Source organism: Aulonocara stuartgranti (genome assembly GCF_965226115.1).
Source record: "Aulonocara stuartgranti genome assembly, chromosome: 12".
Lineage (NCBI taxonomy): Eukaryota > Metazoa > Chordata > Actinopteri > Cichliformes > Cichlidae > Aulonocara > Aulonocara stuartgranti.
Window position 1 is genome coordinate 24,944,821 of NC_138948.1, and position 14,031 is coordinate 24,958,851.

General features: G+C 42.8%; 1 protein-coding gene across 1 annotated transcript in view; it reads left to right on the plus strand.

The window, feature by feature from the left end:
- Nucleotides 1–14,031, plus strand: part of LOC309719499 (uncharacterized protein) — a gene marked incomplete at its 5' end in the record, with an annotated part of 101,333 nt that overhangs the window by 15,374 nt on the left and 71,928 nt on the right. The window lies entirely within an intron of this gene.

Here is a 14,031-nt window from a genome sequence, read left to right on the forward strand (position 1 = left end):
TGAGTGTATGCTTTCTGTAGTTGAGTGTCCTGACAGATGCCTCTGTTATTTCCCCCAGAAGGAGCGTGGGAAAACAAGAAGACAGAGAGCACGGGGTGTGAGGACACACGGGAGCAGAGAACACGGAGCACCACACCCTCGTGACCATCAGTTGAACAGTACTGCACTGCAGAATGTAGTGTGTGGAAGAGAGACAGACCATCATAACATTCTAAACCTACAGAAAAATTACAAAGAAAGTCAAGGTGTCAGTACAGTTTCCTTCACCGTCAAAAGGCACTCAGAAACAAACTCTAACAGGAAGAGGTCTGGCTGATCAAAAGCCACAGCTTAATCAGAGGATGTTTCTGAGAGTTACCAGCTTGCGTGATAGGCAGTTCACAGGACAACAGCTTCAAGCGCAGCTTAATAGCGGTCGGAGTAAGCAAGTCTTAGTTTCAACTGTGATTAGAAGACTTCGAGTTGAAGGTTTGACTGGAAGAGTTGCAGCAAGAAAGGCATTGCTAAGATTTCAGAATAAGACAAGAGAAGACTTTTTCAGGATTCTAAACTTTTTCCTCGGAATTCTGGAAAAACAAACAAAAAGACGTCCAGTGGCCTTAATCCTCTTCCATGCAATGGAGCCCATTCAATGTTAACCCCCCCCCCAGCTTTCCTCATACCCTATACCCTGCCTTACTTATTTATGCATGAGCCTATTAGAGTTTTTACATAATCCTGTGACTATACCATCATTATAGTGTGACTTTAATTGTGATGCCATTCTACTTACATTATTAAAGAGTGAGCCGACGTTTGCAGTGACAAGAAGCACATCCGTGTCTGTTTCCATGTTAACAACGCAAGCAGTTTCAAGGAAACTTCGTAGTAGCAGCAGCAGCGTCACCACTGACGTTCATGCAGCCCTGCGATACGAAACTCTGCAGGAGCTTATCAAGGTGTGTGTCTGAGAAAGAGAGAGCTTTATAAGCAGCCAGGACTGGGCATCTGCTGCTGACAAACCCTGGGAAACCTTCTGCAAGTGGGCGGTGTTCTAATGGGCTGACCACATGCTCTTCTATCCATTTGGTCAGATCGCAGCTTTTTTCTTTCTATTTCCATAGAATATGTTTATCAGTGATAAACCAACCATCACTAAATAATAAGATAATTTGGAGATAATCTCAAAACATTTGAGCGTCCCAGGAACTTTTATATTTGCCTTAATGTACATGTCAAATCAGCTATCTTTTACTAACTGCAACCCCTCCATAACCACACTGAACATTATATTTTTACAACAATGATTTGGGAGGTGTTAGAAGCAGCATGTAATTTATGCACCACAAAAAGACACAAAAGAGGAACTTAATCATCTTCTCCCTGTGTAGCACTTCTTTTCACTTGGGGCAGGTTGCTTTTCTTCAGGGTGTATTAAAATTATATAACAGGTATATCTTGCCTTAATCTCACTTCCCTTTAGCTGTATGATCAGTGATTATACCCTGCTGCTATCACCATTAACTACACTGTAATGTGCAGTCCTGTGCCAACAGATGCATGACTTCCACTTTAGTCATTTTTCTTTAGAAAACCCGCCTTCTCCAGTATCTTTTCATCACCACAGCAGCATAACAACATTTCCCCATCCTTAGTTTCCAGTGGAGCCAGAAGCTATAAAAGACTTATTTGGAGTCGATAGATGTTCCTTGAAGTCACTGTTGTTGTGATTTGGCGTTATATAAATAAAATTGAGCTGTCAAGTTTTCCACATTTTTTTCAATTGGTTTCAATAATCTCAAAACTAATTCTGTTTGATTGTTTTTTCATCAGTTGACACACCAACAAGATCAAGATGTTTTGATATTTTTATGCGTTCAAAATTCTTATTCAAACTACTTTAAAACAGGTCTGTCTTTTGTTTTACCCCCTATACACTGTAAAAATTATCAACACTTTTAAGAATAAATGCTTTAGTCATTTGGACGCATATCATGAGCAGGTATCAGACTAAAAGTGAGCTTATGACATCTGACTGTGTGCTGAAACTCAGCAAATATTTGCCCCCTTCCTGGTTTATTCTTTGCATAATTGTCACACTTACATGTGTCAGATTGTCAAAAAATATTTAATATTGGACAAGGATAACGACAAAACACACAATGCAGTTTTATAATGGTGATTTAATAAATGATGGGCTAAAAGCTACCCAAACCTATCTGTCTCTGTGTGACAAACTGATTGCTTACTAAACCTAATAACTGGTTGTGCCACTCTTCAGAGCATAAATTGCATGTTTGTGATTAGTAGTCTCTTTCAAATCACTGTGAAGGAATTTTGGCCCACTCCCCTTTGCGTATTTGTTTTAATTAAACCACAGTGGAGGGTGTGAAAGCATGAAAGGTCACGCAAAAGATTCTCAGGTATTCTCATCACCAATCATTCAAATCATTCTTTAGCTTTAGAACAATTTAGTTTTCATCTACAATATCTCTCTGATACATCCTGCAATCAAGTCTGAAACATAACATAAAAACATGACTATAAAATCTTAAAAACAAAAGATGAAACTATCAAACAAAATGTGAGGGTCTCTGATGGCAAAGGCAAAAACATGGCAGAAAGAAGATGTGGAAAACCAACTGAACTTCAATAAAGAGAACATCTCAGATTATCTACAACACAAGTCATTAATATGCTGCTGTGTGGTTTGGATGAATTTCTGATCCTAATCTTCATCTCCCCACTGAAATCTTAGTCAGCCTGGGAGTTATTCTTTTCTGATGGGTTAAAATGTTTGGTGCCTGGCAAACCTTGAGCCCATAGGTGGTAGATGTATGATAAGGTTTTAAAAACTGATCTTAGAGGCATTCTGCACATGAACAATGCTAACAAAGAAAAAGAAGACTGACAACAACCACTGGTTATTCTTAGTGGCTTGTTTATGTTAAATAAAACAGATACAAAATAATACAACACTTTAAAAAGACAAGAGTCTCAATGAACACCATAGGAGCTTGGGCATGAAAGCAGGAGGTCCATCATCATGTAACAAGCAGATAGGCTGCCATCTTAACTGCTTTTTAAAAAGCTATAGCAAATATATATACCAAAGGAAAATTGGATTTTTCATCTCAGGACAACAATGTTATGAGGTTTCATCAGTTTGCTCAATTCATCATATAGAAACATTAATGGATGTAGTTAAAACTGAGTAAACAAAATCTCACTCAAAGAGATCACGCACTGGGAATTATTTGCGTGTTGTCATTTGTTCACTGTAAATAAAAGCACTGTATTCTACATAATGTCTCAGGTTGGCCTTTACCATTTTCACATAGACACTCAATGTGTCAGGTTGGTAGAGTGTTATCTTACCTCAAGCGATCGCCTATGGTTGCGATTGGGAAACTGTACTGCATCGTCTCCCTCCTATTGGGAGGACCAACATAAATGTGATTCTGGTAAGCAGGTGGTCATAAATGATCAACAGCGTTGCTGCTATCAATTGCAAAATCTTGTTATTTTGTCTTGCTAGAAGAGATCTCGGTGGCAGCATATGTAGCTTCTATAGTAATAATATGTAGCAGATGCTCATAGGTTTACCAGTGATAAACCAACCATCACTCAATAACAAGATCATTTGGAAGTGATCTAACAACATATGAATGTCACAGAAACCTTTATATGCGCCTTACAGAACAAATCAAAACAGCTATCTTTTACCAAATGCAGCTCCTCCATAACCACACTGAGCATTACATTATTCCAATAATGTCAGGTGTCATAACATAACATGTAATTTATACACCACATAAAGTTGTTTGCAAGGATTTGAAACTGACAAATCAACGTGCCACAGGCTTGTTGTCCGCTCTTCCGGACCATACCCCTCCCAGTCCACCAAGTATTGGAAACCCCTACCGCGGCACCTAGCGTCCATAATCCGCGTTATGGAATATGCAGGTGCGCCATCGATAATCCGGGCAGGTGGTGGGGACCCAGCAGGTGGGCACAACGGGCTGGTCTGGACTGGTTTCATCTGAGAAACATGAAACACATCATGAATCCGCATATTGCGGGGCAAAGACAGCCTCAATGTCACCGGATTGAGGACCGACTGAACAAGGAAAGGCCCGACGAAGCGGGGACCCAGCTTTTTGGACTCAGTCTGAAGGGGAATGTACCTGGTTGAGAGCCATACCCTCTGGCCAACCTGGTAAGCGGGCGCCAGGGTGTGGCGGCGGTCCGCCAAATGCTTGTTCCGTTCCACCGTCCTAAGCAAGGCTGCCCTAGTTGCCTTCCAGGCGCGCCGACATCGACGAATATGATGTTGGACAGATGCCACGGCAAGCTCACCCTCAATGATAGACAGGAGCGGAGGTAGATAACCCAGGGAGGCTTCAAAAGGTGACACTCCTGTTGCGGTTGACGTACTGGCGTTGTGGGCATATTCAATCCAGGCCAACTGCTCGCTCCAAGTGGACTGGTTAGATGAGATGACACAGCGGAGCATAGCCTCCAGTTCCTGATTTGCCCTCTCAGCCTGACCATTTGTCTGCGGGTGAAAGCCAGAAGACAAACTGACCTGGGCCCCCAGTTCCGCACAAAACTCCTTCCACACCCGGGAAGTAAACTGGGGCCCTCGGTCCGACACAATGTCTTGGGGAATGCCATGTAAACGGAAAACATGCTGGACGAGGAGTTTAGCAGTTTTGACAGTATTACCAGAAGATGGTGGCAAGCCAGTGACAAAGTCCACTGGTATGTGAGAACATGGATGGCTGGCGACAACAAGTGGCCGTAACTGACCCGAGGGTGGAGAGCTAGGAACTTTGTTCTGAGCACAGATGGTACATGCAGCGACATACTCCTGGACGTCCTTCGCCAGAGCAGGCCGGGATGATAGTCCTCTCCTCCTCCTCCCCCTCCCCACTGGGAGCAAACTGGCATGAGAGGTCATCTGACTTGGTGTTACGCGACCCTGGCCTGTAAGTGATGACAAGATCAAAATGAGTAAAAAACAAGGCCCACCTGGCTTGCCGGGCATTGAGGCGTTTGGCTGTTTGCAGGTACGACAGATTCTTATGGTTCGTCCAGACCAGCACCGGATGCACACTCCCCTCCAGCCAGTGGCGCCATTCTTCCAAGGCCAACTTGATCGCCAGGAGCTACCGATCCCCGACATCATAATTATGCTCCGCCTGGGAAAGACGATGGGAGAAGAAGGCGCAGGGATGGAGTTTACCTTCCACTCGTTGGGAAAGGACTGCTCCCACACCAGAACCGACGCATCCACTTCCACAATGAAGGGTTGAGATAAATCTGCTTGAACGAGAATGGGGGCAGACGAGAACAACAGTTTCAGTTGCACAAAAGCCTGTTGGGCCTGGGGTGACCACACAAACTGCTGTTTAGGAGAAGTGAGAGTAGTCAACGGCAACACCACAGTGCTAAAGTTACGAATGAACTTACGGTAGAAGTTTGCAAAGTCCAAGAATTTTTGGAATGCCTTTCAGGTCTTAGGTTCCGACCACTCCACCACTGCCTTGACCCTAGCAGGATCTGCTCTCAACTGCCCCCAATCAATCACAAATCCCAGAAAAGACACTGTCGGGACGTGAAATTCACATTTCTCACCTTTACATTACAGGCGATTCTCCAACAGCCGTTGAAGCACCAGTCTGACGTGTTCAACATGCTCCTCACGAGTCTTGGAAAAAATGAGAATATCATCCAAGTACACAAAAGCAAAGTGGTTAATGAAATCCCGAAGCACGTCATTCACCATAGCCTGTTCTTGATGGTTGTTTTGTTGAGATCACGGAAGTCAATGCAGGGGCGAAGGAATTTGTCCTTCTTTTCGACGAAAAATAATCCTGCCCCAAGCGGAGAAGTGGACGGTCGAATGATGCCAGCAGAGAGTGAGTCGGTAATATAGCGCTCCATGGACTTGCGCTCAGACTTGGACAGGCTGTACAGGCGGCTGGTGGGCAGTGTAGCTCCTGGAAGCAAATCAATGCCACAATCGTAAGGTTGGTGAGGCCGAAGCGATGAGGCCAAACTAGATCAACTAGCTAGATCATGGTATTCAGCCGGAACAACAGAGAGATCAGGAGCACAGACAGCATCCTTCGCCACAGTCGGCGTCAGATTGGGAACAGCTGACCGTAAGCACTGCTTGTGACACCACTCACTCCATCCCCCCACACTACCCTGGGCCCAATCTATCTGAGGGTTATGACGTTAAAGCCACGGGTAACCTAACACCAATGGAGTATCAGGCGCCTTAAACAGAAACAAACTTATATTTTCAACATGATTACCAGAAAGAACGTGAACGTGAAAGAACGAAAGCGTGATTTCATGCGTGCGATGCGTGACTTTGGCCAGCACTTCCCCATTGAGGGCAGACACATGTAAAGGAACATGCAGGGAAACAAGCGGGACCCCCAATCTCCTGGCTAAAGACTCGTCCATAAAGCTTTGTTCTGCGCCTGAATCCACTAGTGCGTTACAGGAATGAGTTATGGACTGAAAGATAAGCTTGGTGGGGTAGCTGAGGTGGGGTAACACATCTCCTGTCGCACCCATCAGTAACCCCACCGCTACTGACGGGCCAAATCTTTTAGCCGGGACGGGCAAGAGTCTGCAAAGTGCCCCTTCTTTCCGCATGCAAAGCACTCACCCATCTGTCATCTCTTCCTCCACCCGGAATCTAGCTGAATCTAGCTCGCCCTAGCTGCATCAGCTCCTCCTCCGTCTCCTCAAGCTCACGCTCCCCTTGTCCTCCCCCATCGGAAGAAGTGCTCAGCCAACCACCTGGGCTTCCTGTTGCCCGGCGGGCTTCCTCAGACCGCCCTCCATATTCTTGCATGTGGCCATCAAGGCTGATACACATATTAATCAAAGCATCCAACGATTTAGGTAATTCTTTGGTGGCCAACTCACGTCTGATTCCTTCATTCAGGCTATTGAGAAATGCCCCCCAAAGTGCTTTTTCCTCCCAGCCAGTTTCCTCAGCCAAGATCCAAAAATCCACAGAGAAATCCACCACACTCTTTTTGCCCTGTTTTAAAGAAAACAAACGGTGAGCAGCTGCATCTGGATTAGAACCTTTATCAAAAACACTGCGGAATTTGGTCAGAAAGTCAGGATAAGAAACATTGGGGTTGGAACGCAGCACTGCCTGAGACCACTTCAGTGCTCTCCCCGTCATGAGTTGCACCATGAGAGCAATTTTGGCACCGTCGGTAGCATAGGCTTGAGTCTGTTGGCGAAAACTCAAGTCGCACTGGGTTAAGAAGCCTCTACACTTATCTAAATCCTCTGAAAATTTTTCAGGCACAGGTAAGGTATGCTCACGCATGGGTGGAGGTGGAGAGGGAGGAAGAGGGCAGGCGGGTAAGGAGGGTAAATGAGGTGAAACATTAGCTGCTGCTGGGTGAGGGGAGTGCCACATACCTTTGAGTTCCGTTACTACCTGAAGCAGGGTGCCCTGTTCCTTAGAAATATGCTGAAGCATCTTCTCGTGTTGTTCCAATAGGTCCGCCTGAAGAGATAGCTCACGCTGTACAATCTAATTAAAACAATTAAAACCTCAAGGATTCGTAGTTTAGATTTAAAAGCACTTAATGAAATGAATTCAGTCATTTTCCATTCGTTCTGTAGTTTGTTCCAAGCCAAGGGTGCTAAATGGACAAAAGCTCTTTTACCAAATTCAGTTTGGGCAAATGGAAGAGAAAGCAACAATTTAAATGTATGTGAATGATAGATCATTCTGATTGGCACATTGACTTCAGGCTTATTTTTAATTGGTGGAGTTGTCTTCAGCAGACAGGTGGATTAAATCTAGGCAGCTGGAGTCAGTTGATGACTTTTAGAATCAACTTTTATGACTGGGTGATTATAGGGAGTGCAGAATTATTAGGCAAGTTGTATTTTTGAGGAATAATTTTATTATTGAACAACAACCATGTTCTCAATGAACCCAAAAAACTCATTAATATCAAAGCTGAATGTTTTTGGAAGTAGTTTTTAGTTTGTTTTTAGTTTTAGCTATTTTAGGGGGATATCTGTGTGTGCAGGTGACCATTACTGTGCATAATTATTAGGCAACTTAACAAAAAACAAATATATACCCATTTCAATCATTTATTTTTACCAGTGAAACCAATATAACATCTCCACATTCACAAATATACATTTCTGACATTCAAAAACAAAACAAAAACAAATCAGCGACCAATATAGCCACCTTTCTTTGCAAGGACACTCAAAAGCCTGCCATCCATGGATTCTGTCAGTGTTTTGATCTGTTCACCATCAACATTGCGTGCAGCAGCAACCACAGCCTCCCAGACACTGTTCAGAGAGGTGTACTGTTTTCCCTCCTTGTAAATCTCACATTTGATGATGGACCACAGGTTCTCAATGGGGTTCAGATCAGGTGAACAAGGTGGCCATGTCATTAGTTTTTCTTCTTTTATACCCTTTCTTGCCAGCCACGCTGTGGAGTACTTGGACGCGTGTGATGGAGCATTGTCCTGCATGAAAATCATGTTTTTCTTGAAGGGTCTTGTTCAGTGGTGGTCGTCTTTCAGCCTTTCTTACCTTGGCCATGTCTCTGAGTATTGCGCACCTTGTGCTCTTGGGCACTCCGGTGATGTTGCAGCTCTGAAATATGGCCAAACTGGTGGCAAGTGGCATCTTGGCAGCTGCACGCTTGACTTTTCTCAGTTCATGGGCAGTTATTTTGCACCTTGGTTTTTCCACACGCTTCTTGCGACCCTGTTGACTATTTTGAATGAAACGCTTGATTGTTCAGTGATCACGCTTCAGAAGCTTTGCAATTTTGAGACTGCTGCATCCCTCTGCAAGATATCTCACTATTTCTGACTTTTCTGAGCCTGTCAAGTCCTTCTTTTGACCCATTTTGCCAAAGGAAAGGACGTTGCCTAATAATTATGCACACCTGATATAGGGTGTTGATGTCATTAGACCACACCCCTTCTCATTACAGAGATGCACATCACCTAATATGCTTAATTGGTAGTAGGCTTTCGAGCCTATACAGCTTGGAGTAAGACAACATGCATGAAGAGGATGATGTGGACAAAATACTCATTTGCCTAATAATTCTGCACTCCCTGTAGAACTGAAACCATTTACCCGTTTCTAGTGGATTCTCCCACATTTCAACTAATCTAACCTAATTTAATGTCTCTGTTTTAAATCTGACAGACACACAAACACAGAAGCACACTCACACAGACCATCTCACATACTGATACAGACATAAACACACAGACAGAAAAACACGCACACACACACACACACGCATGCACACACACAGATAGACACACACACACGCACACATACACACACACAAAAGTTGTGATTTTTTTTCTCCATTCACTTAAAAGGGAACCGTCTGAAAAAGTACACCAAACCAGCCACTTTGGATCCCTACTGCTCTGTAATACCTTATCACAAAAACATGATTTAAGGTTTATACGGGTCACAAGACTTTGGCTTGACAAAATCTATGTTTTGATATGTTTATGGTTTCTTCCAAGATTTCATGAAGAATTTTTATTTTTCATGGAATTTTCCTGTGACTGCATGATCACATGACCTGCTCTAAAAATTGAGTCTGGAGAATAATGTGAAAAAAAATATTTCTCTTTCTTTCATGCCCAAACCTTTTCTCTGACATGTATAATATTTACATTAAAATGTAGCCATTACTGTCCTCTTTCATGCAGTGTCATTCTCATTTAGATGGGATTTACAGTTCTGTCATAAATGTTATCAAAGTGCCTCCCCCATCTCTCTTTCCCATAGGAAACAATTTTAAAACAGCTCCCGAATTTTGGCTTAACTTCTCAGTCGGAAGCTGTCTTTACACTGTCACAATGTCCATATAATAAACTCTACAAATATGAAAATGGAGTAATTTTCCCTGCTCAAGGGAAAATAATTTTTCCAATATGACTTGTATTTTTCACTTGGGATGCATTTGTTTCAGACGTACATTTCTGTTTGTCGAGTCTGATTCTCAGGCTGTTTCCAAATTTAGGGGCTGTATCCTTAGGAGGACACATTACGTCACACCAACGCTACGAAGGCTGTTCAAATTCGACGGCTCCTCCGAATGCAGCCTAGAAATGCGCCCTCCTTTATATCAAATCAGTGATTTATAGCCGACCTGTCAAATGATTTATGACTTAGGAAGTAATAAAGGGAGGAATAAAAGTTAATGACAGTCATAACTTTTGTGAAATATCAAAAAATTATGATATTTCATAACTCGGTAATAATCAATAGTCAAAAATATGATCATGAAAATATTTCGATGGAATTGGATTACTTTTTTGACAAAAAGTTTACTTAGTTTTTTTTGATAAAAAATGCCACCTTATTGGACAACTGATTTTGGGGACCTGTGTGTGTGTGTGTGTGTGTTGTTGTTTTTTTTTTGCTTTTTTTATACTTTCAGGAAGATTAACTTAATCAAAATAAGTCATCAGACAAGCAATTTTGATGGACACTAATTAAAGTAGATTCATGCACTTGACTGATTGATTTACTGGTATTTTAATCTTTGCTAACACCACATGACCTTATTTAAAGTTAGACTTTGCCTACCAAAGCAGACTTTTTTGGCAGTTTAATCTAATGTATCGTGTCTGGGGGAAAAAAGAAAAACAACAACCCAAGAGTTAAATCTTTAAAGGCATCAGTTGCTATGTAACCATTGTTACATGTTAAAACAGTTCAATTAGAAAAAGAATGAAGAGGTATGGTTGATTTGACAGGGCTGACAGAGAAATGTGTATTAAACATGGCAGCATGTATGACTGCAGAGAGTCCCGTGAAAGCTTTCTTTTTCACATTACTGATGTTTTAACAAAAAGGAAGGTAACAACATTACAAGTTTTCGTGTTTGGATGTAAGATGCTGGTAAGTCAGATAGTCATATACTTTTTTATATTTCTTTTATGTTTTTGAAAATGATTTTAGTGTGATTATAAAAATAGAAGAATTCATGAACAAACAATAATGAAACTAGGAAGAGCCTGTGTTTGTACTTTAAAGAGGCACAGGAAGGTCTGGACTTTATCTGAAGACAGCACTTAAAGAGAAAACTGGAAACTGCTGCATTTGATTGTAAGAGGATGAGCCGCAGTCTAAAAGAGTCCACTAGATGGCCCTGAATTTCTAGTTCAGGAACTTGGATTTCACATGTGTCTGATGTCCTGGGTCTTTTTCCTTTTGAATGTTAAGATTGACCTGTTGAGAACCACAATTTTGCACAGAGATTTTGGAGAGCAGGTGCTTGAGCCAGCAAAGGGCACATAGGTTTTTACAAGATAAATAAGCTGAGCTCATTAGCAGTCCCTTTACATGCTTATGAATTTATTTATTTTAACACTGATACACTGATGCAGATGTCTATCACATCAAAATTCAAACCCAGCAGACTCCTACAGAATTATAAGTTCGCACGGAGACAATGGTATTTGTATTCATTATTTTTACATAGAGTTTTCAGGTGATAATAAATCTCCCTTACCCTTCTTACTGTTATATGGCCTGATGCACAACAGAAGAGAGCTGTTACCCTCTGCTGCCTGCTGTAGTTGCCCTTTTTTTCTAGTTTCTTTTACTGCATTTTTTTGTTTGCAAATTAAAGGTGGGACCAGTTATAAAAAATAGTTATTGGACATTACTTTTTAAAATTATGAATTGATACAATGGATCAAATTTAAAATCAAAAATATGAAATCATAAAATATAAGTAATTGTTTTTAAAATTCTTGGAAAAAGAGCATTCATCAAAGAAGAGGCCTCGACCACCACCTGTATGGAGCCAAAGGAGTCACACACATCAAATAATTAAGTGTACAATAAAATATTGTTTGTTTTTCAAATATGACCACATATTTTCATTATGGTTGAAAATCACCTTCATGCCTACAAATATAATTCACTAATGTTTTCTGGGCTTCATCGAATTTACTGAGCATCTGTGCATGGAGAGACTTATCTCAGAGAAAACACAGGAATGATCAGTGAGAGCGTTATCAGACATCTGCGCCAGAGCAAATTAATAACAGATATTGGCAGGGGTTGTAATGTTTCTACAGTTCCCTCTGCCAGCACCTTTTGACAAAAAGGAAGGTAAAAGCGTAACGTTTTCATGTTTGGATGTCACAGTGAGATGCTGGTTAGTCATATAGTCATATACTTTTTTATACTTCTTTTATACTTCTGAAATGATTTTAGTGTGATTATAAAACAGATTAAATCATAAAAAAGTAATAAAGAAACCAGGAAGTTACCATGTTTTACTATAAAGAGGCAGATGAAGGTCTGGACTGAAACAAAAGCTGGAAGCTGCTGCATTTGATTGTCAGAGGGTGAGCTGCAGTCTAAAACAGTCCACTAGATGGCCCTGAATTTGTGGTTCAGGAACTTGAACTTCACACGTGTCTGATGTTCTGGGTCCTTTTCTTTTGTTAAGAGCTGTTGAAAATCAATCTGCCATTGTTCTGTGTCCAGTCTGTGTCTTCATGTCTGCCCTGGTCCCACGTCTCTGTGTTCCCACTGTTGCAGTGTCTGTCTCTGCTTCTGAGTCTGTGTCTATAAGTTTCCTGTTTTACTCTGAAGGTCTGTGTCTTATGTTAATGTGTTTTGCTTCCCTTGTCACGTTAGGCCTGATCTGTCCCAGCGTGTTTCCCTTCTGTCCCCCATTCCCTGATTGCTCCTCTGTGTGTTTAAGCGCTGTGTTTTCCTTTGTCTGTGCTGTGGTCTCCATCTTACTATACTGTGCTCTGCCGGTTAGCCTGTTTTTCTTTTGTTAATATTTGAAGTTTAGTTAGTTTTCTGTTCTTTTGCTGTGTAGCATTAAAGCTGAGTTCTGAGTTCATATTCATCTCTGTGAGTCTGCACATTGGGTCCTCTATTCCTGCCTGCACACAGCCTTCATTTGACATAAATCCCTTTTATATATGAAATATTTATGAATAGTAGTTTATTTAGGAATATTTATTTATAATTCTTTGTATTGTTCATTAATTTATTCATCCATCCATCCATCCTCATCCGCTTTGTCCGGGGCCGGGACGCGGGGGCAGCAGCCTAAGCAAAGAGGCCCAGACCTCCCTCTCCCCAGCCACCTCCTCCAGCTTATCCGGGGGAATACCAAGGCGTTCCCAGGCCAGCCGAGAGATATAATCTCTCCAGCGTGTCCTGGGTCTGCCCCGGGGCCTCCTCCCGGTGGGACATGCCTGGAACACCTCACCCAGGAGGCGCCCAGGGGGCATCCTTGTCAGATGCCCGAACCACCTCAGCTGGCTCCTTTCGATGTGGAGCAGCAGCTGCTCTACTCTGAGCCCCTCCCTGATGGCCGAACTTCTCACCCTATCTCTAAGGGAGAGGCCAGCCACCCTTCGGAGGAAGCTCATTTCTTGTATCCGCGATCTCGTTCTTTCGGTCACTACCCACAGCTCGTGGCCATAGGTGAAGGTAGGGACGTAGATCGACCGGTAAATTGAGAGCTTCGCTTTTACACTCAGCTCCCTCTTCACCACGACGGACCGGTGCAGCGTCCGCATTACTGCAGCTGCAGCCCCAATCCGTCTGTCGATCTCCGGCTCCCTTCTCCCATCACTCGCGAACAAGACCCCGAGATACTTGAACTCCTCCACTTGGGGCAGGAACTCATCCCCGACCCGGAGTGGGCACTCCACCCTTTTCCGGCTGAGAACCATGGCCTCAGATTTGGAGGTGCTGATCCTCATTCCCGCTGCTTCACACTCGGTGCGAACCGTTCCAGTGCGAGCTGGAGGCCCTCACCCGATGAAGCCAACAGAACCACATCATCTGCAAAAATCAGAGATGAGATTCTGAGGCCACCAAAGCGAAAGCCCTCCGCCACTTGGCTGCGCCTAGAAATCCTGTCCATAAAAATTATGAACAGAACCGGAGACAAAGGGCAGCCCTGGCGGAGCCCATCACCCACCAGGAACGAGTCCGACTTATTGC